This window comes from Schistocerca cancellata, chromosome 1, assembly GCF_023864275.1.
Source record: "Schistocerca cancellata isolate TAMUIC-IGC-003103 chromosome 1, iqSchCanc2.1, whole genome shotgun sequence".
Classification (NCBI taxonomy): domain Eukaryota; kingdom Metazoa; phylum Arthropoda; class Insecta; order Orthoptera; family Acrididae; genus Schistocerca; species Schistocerca cancellata.
The window spans coordinates 1,118,199,769-1,118,214,158 of record NC_064626.1 but is presented as its reverse complement, the minus strand read 5'-3'; the positions used below and the strand labels follow the sequence as shown (position 1 = coordinate 1,118,214,158).

At 41.4% G+C, this 14,390-nt stretch overlaps 1 protein-coding gene and 1 non-coding gene across 2 annotated transcripts in view; one reads left to right on the top strand and one right to left on the bottom strand.

Moving 5' to 3' along the window:
- LOC126092275 (E3 ubiquitin-protein ligase listerin) overlaps positions 1-14,390 on the top strand; it is a 156,564-nt gene that overhangs the window by 78,431 nt on the left and 63,743 nt on the right. The gene's annotated exons all lie outside the window — the stretch shown is intronic.
- Positions 2,265-2,339, bottom strand: Trnas-uga (transfer RNA serine (anticodon UGA)). The gene has a single exon. It is a non-coding gene; the product is annotated as a tRNA-Ser (tRNA).

Here is a 14,390-nt window from a genome sequence, read left to right as displayed (position 1 = left end):
TTAAGTGAGTTTGACGGTGGTGTTATAGTCAGCATATGAGTGATGGGACACAGCATCTCAAGGTAGCGGTGAAGTAGGGATTTGCCCATAAAACCATTTCATGAATATTAGGGACCCAGTAAAACATCAGATCTCTGACATCGTTGCACCTGGAAAAAGGTCCTGCAAGAACAGTATTAACGACTGGAGAGTATCGTTCAACATGACAGAAATGCAACCTTTCCCCAAAGTTGCTGCGTATTTTGATGCTGTTCTGTCAACAAGTGTCAGCATGTGAACCATTAAATGAAACATCATAGGTATGGGCTTTCGGAGCTGAAGGCCCACTCATGTACCCTTGATGACTGGTCGACACAAAGCTTTATGCCTCGCCTCGGCCTGTCAACACTGACATTGGACTGTTGATGACTGGAAACATGTTACCTGGTCAGACAACTCTTGTTTCAAATTGTATCGAGCAGATGGACGTGTTTGGGTATGGAGATAACCTCATAAATCCATGGACCCTGCATGTCAGCAGGGGACTCTTCAAGCTACCGTATTTACTCGAATCTAAGCCGCACTTTTTTTCCGGTTTTTGTAATCCAAAAAACCGCCTGCGGCTTAGAATCGAGTGCAAAGTAAGCGGAAGTTCTGAAAAATGTTGGTAGGTGCCGCCACAACTGATTTCCATCGTCGAATATATGTAGCGCTGCATAGGCATGCTTTATCGGCACAAAGATAAATACTAGCGCCAAAACCTCCGCGTCAGTAAATAAATTAAAACAAAAAAAAGGGTGGAAGACGAGCCGTCTTCTCCGCCCCGAGTTTCGATCACTGCATTGTAAACATTATCCACGAAGTAAATACAAATTCCGTATTGTTCATCTTCGAATGTAGCAGCATTTCAATGTTGAATGTACTACGAAAATCCGACTGGCAAGACTGTGATGTTTTGACAATATGGTTAACCCTACGTTCTGAATTTTTTCCTACCTGTGAGAAGCGATGGTTGCTAATAGGAACTTTCATGAATTGTGAATCACATACAGTATTCTCTTCGCCATAAGAATAATATGAATATAAATGTTTTGCCGTGTATTCTTTCGTGTTTGCTGCTATCTCATTTAAATCCTGTCTGCCTAATAAACTACGAAACTAGGGTGAGACAACAGCAAACGCGGAAGAATATACATATCATGTCATGTTTATATTCGTATTATTCTTATGCCTAATAGTGATACAGTCAAAAATGAAGCACGGCAACTGACTCGATTTTTAAATCTAAGATGACTAATTTCTGTGCAGAAGGTAATGTACTAAAGAGGCGTCTGCAAAGATTTTCAAACGGAGAAAAATTTTCGCTAAACTCTCGTTCAGAACGCCTTCTATCAAAAGCAGTCTATTATTTGGTTCTTGTTGATCATTATCAAAGAAAGCAGCAGTGTAAGTAACAACAAATAGCAGTCTCTTGTCATTGTTTTGCTATGAATCGATTCCGCTCTTTTTTTATTGTAAACGGCGGTAGCGCGCACGAAAACAAGCCATTCCCTGAGCGGGTACAGGCCGTAAACACTCATTATCAGAATGCGACAAACAGCTCATAACACAGTACAGTAATGGATTTTCAGCTTAGAGTGACGTAAACACCTATAACAAAGAGAACGGCACTTACCAGATCAAAGCAAAATAAAAAATCAATTCAAGCCAGACGAAGCACGTGAAAAAGGAAACGTACCCGTATAAATACGGACAGAGGGCGTGACGCATAGCAATGGCTACCTTGTAAAGCTTAACTGCTAAGCTTACGACTCGAACCTATTGTAGCTGTATCGTCATTCATTCGACCTAAATTGTGTCTCATATTACAATGGACCAACTTTGTTTGGATTTGGAGGTGTGGCCTAAAACTTTTCTCTCCACTTGAATTTCGAGTCTCAAATTTCAGGTGCGGTTTAGATTCGGGAAAACTTTTTTTCTTCATTTCGAGTCTCATTTTTCAGGTGCGGCTTAGATTCGAGTGCGGCTTAGATTCGAGTAAATACGGTAGTGGAGGCAGATGACATGTACATAAGCATCCTGTCTGATCACCATCATCCATTCATGTCCATTGTGCATTCCGACAGCCTTGGGCAATTCTAGCAGTACATTGCAACTCCCCACATGTCCAGAATTGCTACAGAGTGGCTCCAGGAACACACTTCTGAGTAACACATCCGGTGGCCACCAAACTCTCCAGACATGGACATTATTGAGCATGAAACTTCCTGGCAGATTAAAACTGTGTGCCGGACCGAGACTCGAACTCGGGACCTTTGCCTTTCACGGGCAAGTGCTCTACCAACTGAGCTACCCAAGCACGACTCACACCCCGGTTACCCGGTTACCGAACTGGATTTGGTATGCACCACAAGTCTCCTGTCACTGTAAACTGACCATCATGTGGTGCTGCAGTGGAACGTTGTGTGCCACGGGGAACAGGGACATTGGTTTGCCTGCCTGAATCATGAGGACGGTAAAACCCTCTATAAAAAAAGAAAAACGCCATCTTAAGGTGTAGGTATGCTTCCTGCTGATGAGGTGCATGCCTGTTGAGGTGTAACAGCCATTTGAAATTTTTTCTTCATCCTCCCAGTGGAATGGGTAGGCTGCTGGTATGTTCCAGCATCCAGTCTAACAAAAGGGCTTGTATAGCCAGCCATCCACACTCAGGGATGTTTTAGACTTATAGTATGTATAGTAACAGAATTCATGCTGTTAGTCAGATTGTGTTTTTATTGGTTAAAAGGAGAGAAGGAAGCTTTGAAAAAATCTCACCTTTTTACATTCAAAAGGGTTTAGAGCAGACTGCAGGTACATTAAAATCTATTAACCGGTTATGGAATGGGACAATGTTGATCAAAAGCTCAAGTTCCCAAGAAGTGACACACCTACAGAAAGCCAAAAGCCTTGGGGAATATGCCATTGAGACTGAGCTCCATAGTACAGTAGAGGTTTAGTGACGTGCAGGGATACGGTTGACGTCCCCAAAGAAGACCTGAAAGTTGAGTGGGCCCCATCCATTGCATTAATTTAAATGCCAGTGATTTGGGAACACCACTCTTGGATGTAAGGGAGAAGCCACTTGTGGCAGTGGGGTAAGACTGCCCATGAATTAGTTGGATGTTCATCTCTACCGGAGTATGTGAAATGCTTTGGGGCCCATCTTCTCTGGATTAGAGATTGCTGTGCCTTCCTTGAAGAATGGAGGATACAAGAGTTCAAAGTGACAAAGCTCTCCATCCTCAGACTAAAACGATTTACAAGGCCATGCAGCCTGCCTTGTTTGCCTACTTTGCTTCGGTTGTTAAACAGCCAGTTCAGGAAACCTATACTGGTACACAAATGGACTTTGCTAGTGTCAGCTCTGCTACCTGCATTTGTCAGTGCACTTGTGCTGCTGCAGTTACTTCGATCCTTATACTTCCTCCCAGACAAGGCTGTAGTAACCAACATTCCGCATATCCCTGCTCCTCCAAAGGCTGAGTCTTGTCCACCATCCAACATTGTCACTTAACTGCCATAGTTGTGGCTCTGAAGGCTGACCAGGACAAAAAGTCAAATGTCAAGCATCCACCAACCGTTGAAGTCGGGGAGTAAACATTCCGACAGTGTTATCATCATCGACTCTGCCATCTGTCATGATTCTTCTGTAGAACTAATTGACCTTGATGTCTGATTGGGGGCAGTCACTTTGCCCAAGACTGAGTCTCGACCCACTATGGACTCCCTTCCCTGGAGGAAAGACTGGGTGAAAGTGCAACTGATCATAGATGGCTGCCATATTACAATGGAACATCATTGTGTTCAGGACACATGTGGAGGAATTGAAACTGCTAGCACAGGAACACCCCCTGTGCCTGTGCTTACAAGAAAAACATTTTAAAGCCACTGGTGGCCCTGCACTATGGGGCTATACCCTTCACTGAAAGAACTGAAAGAATTACCTGACTGTGGACAGAGTCAAGAGAGGGATTGCTGTCTTTGTCAGTAATACACACCACTCTTCTGCTCTCGCCTTGATTACTGACCTACAGATGCAACTGTTGCTGTCCTTGTGGTTCAGAAGATCACTATCTGTTCCCTGTATTTACCTCCACGGGATGCAATAGACTCTGCAGCTCTTGCAGGCCTTACTGCACAACTCCCCTGCCCATTTCTGCTAATGGGTGACTTCAGTGCCCACAATGTATTATGGGGCTTGAACTATACTTGCCACAGGATTTGAGTCATGAAGAACCTCATGATGTCTCAGGAGCCGTACATCCACACATTTCTCAGCTGTCACTGGATCATCCTCAACCATCAACCTCTCTTTCTGCTCTCTAACGCATGCAGACTCACCGCAGTGGGAAGCAACTGGTGACCTTCGTTCCAGTATCCTCTTACCACCGTAGATCCACTTCCTGGATGGAGGACTGATTGATCGGAAGCCACCAAAATGGATGATCATCGGGGCTGACTGGATGCTGCTCAACCAGCAGGCTGTGTTTGAACACTGCTACAGTGTCTAGGAATGAGTGGACCACATCACATGAGTGATCCATCATGTCGCTGATTTATCCATCCCAAAGTCTTCAGGTCATCTTAGAAGGCAACATGTATGTTGGTGGACTGATGAGTGCCTTTCAGCAATCTGGAACAGGAGTGCAGTTATATGATGGTTTAAATGTTGCCCAATAGCAGACAGCCTCACAGAATAGAGTCGTGAGAGCCAAAGCTTGACACATAATTAAGGAGGGCAAAAAAGGGTATTGGCAAGTGTTCCTAGACTCTATCATCTGTTCCATTTGTTCTACAAAAGTATGAGAAGCTATTCGGAAGATTTCCAGTAAACACAGTCTTTTATCAGTAGCAGCAATGCTGAAAGAGGGTTGCCTCCAACAGTGCCCAGGGACACCACTCAGATGATGGCACAGCATTTTGCAGCAACTACTGCCAATGTCAGCCAGGATACAATGTTTCACCACTACCACACAACTGCAGAGAGGGACAAGTTGGACTTCTGATCACACAATTCTGAGTTTTACACCTGCCCTTTCTCCATATAGAAGTGTCTGAGACTCCTGATACTGCATCTGGTCATGACCAAATCCGGTACTGCACGCTTCAACACTTGCCACCAGTGTCAAAGGAAATCCTCTTCGAATGTTTTAATTTGATATGGCAGACAAATCACTTCCCCAACTCACGGAGAAAGGCAATTTTGATGCCTCTCCCCCAACCAGGAAAGGGCTGCACGCATCCCAGTAGTTACCAGAGTGTTGCCTTAACAAGATGTCCAGGAAAGACTCTGGATTTAATGGTTAGCCATTGTCTGGTCTTGTTGTTAGAGACCAGGCAATTCTTTAGCTGCTCTCAATGTGTATTCTGGAGATTTCAGTCCACTGTCAATAACCTGAACCTACTAGAGGTGGCCATTCAGCAGACTTTTCTACATAAACATTACTATCTCATCAAATTCTTTGATATCAGTAAGGCTTACGACACTACTTGGAGATGCAGTATCATCATGCAACTCTTATCTGCAGGGCTTTCATTCCCATCTTTATATGATCTTTCTTGTTTTGGTGATTTTTTTAGATCACTCTTGGTGGCATGCTGTCTTGCAGTACCGGATTTGGTCATGACCAGGTATAATTTTGAACAGGAGTATGGTGTTCATCAGGGCAGTGTTACTCTCTTTGCCATAGCCATAAACAGTATCACATTTATGGTAAGGAATCCTGTGCAGTGCTCCTTATTTGTAGACAATTTTACTGTTTTCTGTTCGTCCTCCAGTGTTGCAATGATGACACATCAGTTTCAGGTTACAGTACAGAGGTTAGAGGAGTGGGCTGCAAAGATGAGTTTACAGCTTGTTGCAGATAAGTGTGTGTGTGTGTGTGTGTGTGTGTTTTGTTTTTGTGTTTTCATTTTAATCATTGTTGTCATACTTTTAATTTACCTGACTAACATATGAGGGACACCATTCTACATTTAAAGACTCAGTGAGCATTCTGGGACCTAATTTTGACTCCAAACTGTCGTGCTTGCCACATCTGAGAGACCTGATACCAAAACTCAGAAGACACTGAATGTCATAAAGTGCCTTTTCCACAGGTCTTGGAGAGCAAACAGGGCATGTCTGCTTCAGTTTTATTCAGTTTTATGTGTTTGTGGCTAAGCTATAGATGCACAGAGTACAGGTCAGTGAGGCCTTCTTAATTGAAGATTAGTGACGCTATCCACCTTGATGGGTTTAGGCTGGCCATGGGTACTTACATGAACAGTGTCATACCCAAGCTCTGGGCAGAGGTTGGGGAACTGCCACTCACCATCCCGTGACAGCTCCTCATGGTGCATTAGGCATGTGAGTTCCTTGCAGCTCCAACTTCACCTACATACTGTACCGTTATTTGTCCATCTCTGGAATGCCTTTTCTCCTATCGTCCATGAGCAGCAAGGCCATTTGGGATCTGCATGAAGCGAATGCTGGAGTCAGTTGGTGTGAAGCATGTACAACCCCAAATCTATGCTCTTAACTGCTTGCCACCATGGTTACTGCAGAGGGCCCTGGGTAATTTTAGATTTGGTACAGCTCAGGAGAGATTGCACTCATGCAACTTTTTTTAATACATTATTTTATGACATTTTAACTGAGCACCACAACTCTACAGCCATCTCTACGGATGCATCGAAAGAGGGGGGACTCTGTTGGTTGCTCTGTTGTTTTCCATAATAACGTCCTCAATGTCAGGATGCCTCGAGACTGTTATTGTCCTTGAAGCAGAATTATACGCGATCTAACAGGCATTGAAGGAGGTGAGATGTGCTTCAAGTGCTAAATTCCTTGTCTATTCCAATTCTCTGGGTGGTCTTTACTCTCCATGATGCTAGTACCCAGCAGATAAAATAGTCCAGAATATCCAGGACATCCCCCTACAACTACAGTGGCTGGGAAGAAATGTCTTTCTGCTGGGTACCAGGGCACATGGGTATTGCGGGAACGAAAGGACAGATGTAGCAACCAAGGAGGTGTCTCGTGATCCTCAGTTATTTTAGTGTGCCATTTCCCTGCACGCTATTGCCTCACTGTTGAGGTACAGAGTTTTGTGTCAATAGGAAGACAAGTGGCTTGACATGACAGATAATAAACTACATCTAGTAAAGCCCGCTAACAGTCGTGGTGTACCTCCTTTTAGCCACAAAGATGGGATGAGGTCCTTCTTACTTGTCTTCGCAAAGGCCACAGTCCTGTGACACATGGCTTCTTGCTCCAGCATGATGACCCTCCAATGTGTGTACAGATCACTGTGCACCACATTTTACTAGGCTGTGTTTTGTTTTTGAACCAGAGGGCAGCAACAGATTTGCTGACAGATCTGCCCTCTATTTTAAGTGACATTCAAACAAATGTGATGTCACTTTTGAGGTTTTGTGGTTTGTCCAAATTATTTTCAAAAATTTTAGAGGTATTTTGTAAGTGGTCAGCCAGTCACATATACCTGTATCATTGTTTTAGCTCTTCTGTTGTTTTCCTTCTGTTTTCTTCCCAGGTGTAGTACCATTCATTATTTCTCCTTTGTTTTACGTAATATGATATGGAGTGATTCTGTGGATTACCATGATTGAGATAGGAGTGAGTGAGTGTGCCAACATTTTTATCCCCTTTAACTATATTCATTTCTTTTAATATTTATAAGGGTTCTGATAACATCACCGTCGAGTGCTCGTAGGCCCCAAAACTGCAACAGGAACAACAACAACAAAAATATAGTGTAGTTTACTGAAGCTACTGCCGAATCCAGTCTGCTCAATGGGTTGAGTTGCAGAAAGGATGACACTTATACGGTTTAACAATATTCTTGTAAAAACTTTTTACAAAATACAGATTAAGCTTTTTATGCCATGATTGCTTCTCTTCTTGAGGAGCAGTATTATCATTACTTGGTTCCTAAATTTCTGAAAGATGTTCAGCACTGTACTACATCATCAGCTACTAACCAACTAACAATCATATGAAGTATCTTCGCAAAAATGTGATTGGCTCAAGGAATATGTGATTAATGGAACCCAGTATGTTACACTGGAACACTAATGAGAGAGTAATAGGGCATCCAATGTTTTCAGTGTGACCAGAGAATATCATCATTTGATGATCATATGGAATTCCAAAAAGATTTTTAAAGAAATTTCTGATGGCTACTCTCTTTAAACATGGATAAGTATAAGATAATGCTTATAACACAAGAGGTATCTGACTACATGATTAGTGGTTAACTATTGAACATGTCATATCATACAAGTATTTGGGGGTTAACACTAAAAATCAGTGTTCTGTGACAATCAAAAAATCAGCAACAGAAAGTGAATGGAACACACAGATTGTGTTTGGAAAACTTCTGGCAAAATGCAATTCATCTGTAAAGGAAATTACATAAAAGACAGTAGTGAAAGACTTCTGTAGTACTGTTCTGGTGTTTAGAGCCCTTATCATGTAGACACAGCAACAGACATCAAACAGATTCTTAGACACAGTGCTAGAATTGAAACAGGTTGGTGTAGGAGTAAGTAAGTGTAACAGAAATGCTCAGGAAAGTAGATGGGAATCCTTGTAAGAAAGACACCAATGTTCTTGAGTCAGTGGTGGATGAATTTAGAGAACCTATATACGTAAAAGACTGTGCAAACATTATGTGTCACCAACATTTATCTTGTTCAGGGATCACGAGAATAAGAGATTAAGGTTTGTACATGAGCATATATATAGTCATTTTTCCCCAGCGCAATACATTGAATGGAATAGTAAAGAAAGTTGATAATAATGATATGATATACTCTTCACTATGCACTGTACAATGTCTTGCAGAGTATATGTGGATGTATATACAAAGAAGGGCAGCACAAATGATTACAGGTTTGTTCGATTCACAAGAGAACGTCACAGAAATGCTGGAAACCTGCATTGGCAGATGTTTGAAGAGGGTAACAACTATCCCATGAAAGCATACTCATAAAGATTCAAGAACCAGAATTAAATGAAGAATCTAGGACTATGTTACAGCTCGCAAGGTATTACTCCTGTAGATACCACAAGACTGGCTTACACTAATTAGAGTGTGCACAGAAGTACTTACACAGGCATTCGTTCTGTTCTGCATACACATACGAATCGGAAAAGAAGTCCTAATATGTGGTACAGTAGGAAATACCCTCTGCCATGCACACAACAATGGTTTGCATAGTATTGATGTAGGTGTAAAAATGGTTTGTGTGGGTCAGTGCACTGTCTTCGTGAAAAACATACGGAGTTCCAGACGTCACAATTTCCATCCACAGCTTCACAACACTCGAAATAATGTCAAATAAACTTCTTGTATTATGCTCAGACTGGTGGAAACTTTTGTTCTGGCCTCTTGGTGTAATTTTTCAGTCAACACGGAAGCAAATCACTTTGACTGACTCACTTTACCATACCAGTCTCAGACAGCATTTGTCTTAACTTCAGTGTGTAGGTTTCTATCAAAAAGCCAATTCTTCATGTTGTTGGCTCACTTACACGAATAATGTTTGCCCATAATAGCAGTTATTTCCTTGAATTGTCCAAAAGCAGCACTGGAGCTCTTTCAGACACTTCAGATGTCCTCCCAGTGTTGTCAAGTAACAACTCCTCACCAGTGCACTGGACTCTTCATGCAACTGTTATGAAGCAGAGTATTTTGCCACATCATTAATTGTGATTTATTTGTATAAATTTTCATAACTATGTGGAATGATTAATTTGACATTCATATTACACATTCCAGCCTGGAGGTCCCAGGTTCAGTCCCAGATAGAGTGGGAATTTTTTGACTTCCCAGTCCCTCCAGGACAGCCGCAGGTCCACTCAGCATACAATCAAATGAATACCAAGAATCTCTCCTGGGGGATATAAAGGCTGTCCTCTCATCTGAATACAAAATACAGTTTACTAAAATGTGGTGCATTATGAACCGGATGCCACAAGCACCACACATAGGATGGTCCTCTCAGCAGAGCTAGAAGCCATGCATTTAGGGCTGTGTCCAATGCGAAGATGAGTTAGAAGGACCTCATCCCATCTGCTTGGCGAGAAGGAGGTACGACACAACCGCATTGTGGACTTTACTAGATGCAGCTTATTTTCTTGTCACTTCGAGCCGCTCTTCTCATTGGCGCATGAATCTGTATCCCAACAGTGAGGCAATAGCATTTAGGCACTTTCAGCTATTAATATATTACACTTTACAGATCATTAATGTAAAGTTTAATATATTAATACCTGAAAGTAATGTATTGAGGTGTATCAGAATTAGTTGAGGTGGGAGCTGACAACACAGTACAGTGATAGAATAAAGTAAATCATCATTGCCCTCTTTAATGTACACCATCTCACATCTAAGTGGTATCAGATGTATTTGGTTTCTATGATTTTGGCTTTCTGTATGCAGTTTAGTTATATAGGTCAAGTGATATCACATTTTGTTAATTTCTGCATTTTTTGGCTATCTCTACTAGGATTGCCTTTTGGCTTTCTGTTCTGGTATCGCTTTTTGTATTGGTATCGTGAGTCTCGCTTGAGTTGAATGGGTCATGTAACCTTTTCAAATACTGTGTTTTGTGAATTACTGCAAATTTTGACTGCCTGGGTTAATCTCACTTTTTGGCTTTGTAGGTCTCGAGATATTATCGTTGGTTCACACTAATTTTGATTTCCGCCCTCCTCATCTTTGATACCAGTTATTATTTTGTGTTTACCTGGTGGTTTTTGTCTGTATATTTTAGTATTTCTGTAAGGTTGTGATCGTTATTTTAGATTTTAGTTTGTCCCTACCCAGAACCGCCAGTTTCCAGCACTTATCTGAGTAGATTCACTATTTATTATTAAGAATTTGTACAATTCCATAATTGATGTTTATATTTTCGCACCATAGGAATGGGTGATTGTGATGTTGTGGTCTCCATTTTGGAATAATTTTTGTCTTTGGTCAAAGTCAGCTGGTGATACTGAAGGCTTTAGGTAATTTGTTTAATGCCCTTTCTGATTAGTTTATGAGGAAAGCTATTTTCAAATTTAAAAAGTAAAGCAGTCATCAACCTGAAGATTGCTTTCAATGCTTCAGTTCTTTGCTGGGCATGGTCCTGTGGAGTTGGTTTACTGTTGTCTTCCTCAGATATTTGAACTGACTTACCCAGCCAGTACACGGGGGCGGGGGCTTCAGTTTAACATGGATTCTGAACCATGGTGCAACTCGGTAATTTTCACATCAACAAACATTTTCAGAGGTGACAGAAGCCATAAGTGACAGATAAAAAACCTAAGATTGAGTGTCATAATTACGTGAATTTATCATGAAATAGATTAAATTTTAAGTCAGCATTTGGTTTGCTATAAATTTCATTCCACACCATCTCCTGAAAAATATTCTTATTCTTATTTCTTATTATATTGATTTCCAACAAGGGGACTTTATTGTGTTAACCAATATCTCGTTTCTCCTAACTGTTGTTGTTGTGGTCTTCAGTCCTGAGACTGGTTTGCTGTAGCTCTCCATGCTACTCTATCCTGTGCAAGCTTCTTCATCTCCCAGTACCTACTGCAACCTACATCCTTCTGAATCTGCTTAGTGTATTCATCTCTTGGTCTCCCCCTACGATTTTTACCCTCCACGCTGCCCTCCAATACTAAATTGGTGATCCCTTGATGCCTCAGAATATGTCCTACCAACCGATCCCTTCTTCTGGTCAAGTTGTGCCACAAACTCCTCTTCTCCCCAATCCTATTCAGTACCTCCTCATTAGTTATGTGATCTACCCATCTAATCTTCAGCATTCTTCTGTAGCACCACATTTCGAAAGCTTCTCTTCTCTTCTTGTCCAAACTATTTACCGTCCATGTTTCACTTCCATACATAGCTACACTCCATACAAATACTTTCAGAAATGACTTCCTGACACTTAAATCTATACTTGATGTTAACAAATTTCTCTTCTTCAAAAACGCTTTCCTTGCCATTGCCAGTCTACATTTTATATCCTCTCTACTTCGACCATCATCAGTTATTTTGCTCCCCAAATAGCAAAACTCCTTTACTACTTTAAGTGTCTCATTTCCTAATCTAATTCCCTCAGCATCACCCGACTTAATTCGATTACATTCCATTATCCTCGTTTTGCTTTTGTTGATGTTCATCTTATATCCTCCCTTCAAGACACCATCCATTCCGTTCAACTGCTCTTCCAAGTCCTTTGCTGTCTCCGACAGAATTACAATGTCATCGGCGAACCTCAAAGTTTTTATTTCTTCTCCATGGATTTTAATACCCACTCCGAATTTATCTTTTGTTTCCTTTACTGCTTGCTCAATATACAGATTGAATAACATCGGGGAGAGGCTACAACCCTGTCTTACACCCTTCCCAACCACTGCTTCCCTTTCATGTCCCTCGACTCTTATAACTGCCATCTGGTTTCTGTACAAATTGTAAATAGCCTTTCGCTCCCTGTATTTTACCCCTGCCACCTTTAGAATTTGAAAGAGAGTATTCCAGTCAACATTGTCAAAAGCTTTCTCTAAGTCTACAAATGCTAGAAACGTAGGTTAGCCTTTCCTTAATCTTTCTTCTAAGATAAGTCGTAAGGTCAGTATTGCCTCACGTGTTCCAGTATTTCTACGGAATCCAAACTGATCTTCCCCGAGGTCGGCTTCTACTAGTTTTTCCATTCGTCTCTAAAGAATTCGTGTTAGTATTTTGCAGCTGTGGCTCATTAAACTGATTGTTCGGTAGTTCTCACATCTGTCGACACCTGCTTTCTTTGGGATTGGAATTATTATATTCTTCTTGAAGTCTGAGGGTATTTCGCCTGTTTCATACATCTTGCTCACCAGATGGTAGAGTTTTGTCAGGACTGGCTCTCCCAAGGCCGTCAGTAGTTCCAATGGAATGTTGTCTACTCCGGGGGCCTTGTTTCGACTCGGGTCTTCAGTGCTCTATCAAACTCTTCACGCAGTATCGCATCTCCCATTTCATCTTCCTCTACATCCTCTTCCATTTCCATAATATTGTCCTCAAGTACATCACCCTTGTATAGACCCTCTATATACTCCTTCCACCTTTCTGCTTTCCCTTCTTTGCTTAGAACTGGGTTTCCATCTGAGCTCTTGATGTTCATGCAAGTGGTTCTCTTTTCTCCAAAGGTCTCTTTAATTTTCCTGTAGGCAGTATCTATCTTACCCCTAGTGAGATAAGCCTCTACATCCTTACATTTGTCCTCTAGCCATCCCTGCTTAGCCATTTTGCACTTCCTGTCGATCTTATTTTTGAGACGTTTGTATTCCTTTGTGCCTGCTTCAATTACTGCATTTTTATATTTTCTCCTTTCATCAATTAAATTCAATATTTCTTCTGTTACCCAAGGATTTCTACTAGCCCTCGTCTTTTTACCTACTTGATCCTCTGCTGCCTTCACTACTTCATCCCTTATAGCTACCCATTCTTCTTCTACTGTATTTCTTTCCCCCATTCCTGTCAATTGTTCCTTTATGCTCTCCCTGAAACTCTGTACAACCTCTGGTTCTTTCAGTTTATCCAGGTCCCATCTCCTTAAATTCCCACCTTTTTGCAGTTTCTTCAGTTTTAATCTACAGGTCATAACCAATAGATTGTGATCAGAGTCCACATCTGCCCCTGGAAATGTCTTACAATTTAAAACCTGGTTCCTAAATCTCTGTCTTACCATTATATAATCTATCTGATACCTTTTAGTATCTCCAGGATTCTTCCATGTTTACAACCTTCTATCATGATTCTTAAACCAAGTGTTAGCTATGATTAAGTTGTGCTCTGTGCAAAATTCTATCAGGCGGCTTCCTCTTTCATTTCTTAGCCCCAATCCATACTCACCTACTACGTTTCCTTCTCTCCCTTTTCCTACACTCGAATTCCAGTCACCCATGACTATTAAATTTTCGTCTCCCTTCACTATCTGAATAATTTCTTTTATTTCATCATAAATTTCTTCAATTTCTTCGTCATCTGCAGAGCTAGTTGGCATATAAACTTGTACTACTGTAGTAGGTGTGGGCTTCGTATCTATCTTGGCCACAACAATGCGTTCACTATGCTGTTTGTAGTAGCTTACCCGCGTTCCTATTTTCCTATTCATTATTAAACCTACTCCTGCATTACCCCTATTTGACTTTGTGTTTATAACCCTGTAATCACCTGACCAGAAGTCTTGTTCCTCCTGCCACCGAACTTCACTAATTCCCACTATATCTAACTTTAACCTATCCATTTCCCTTTTCAAATTTTCTAACCTACCTGCCCGATTAAGGGATCTGACATTCCACGCTCCGATCCGTAGAACGC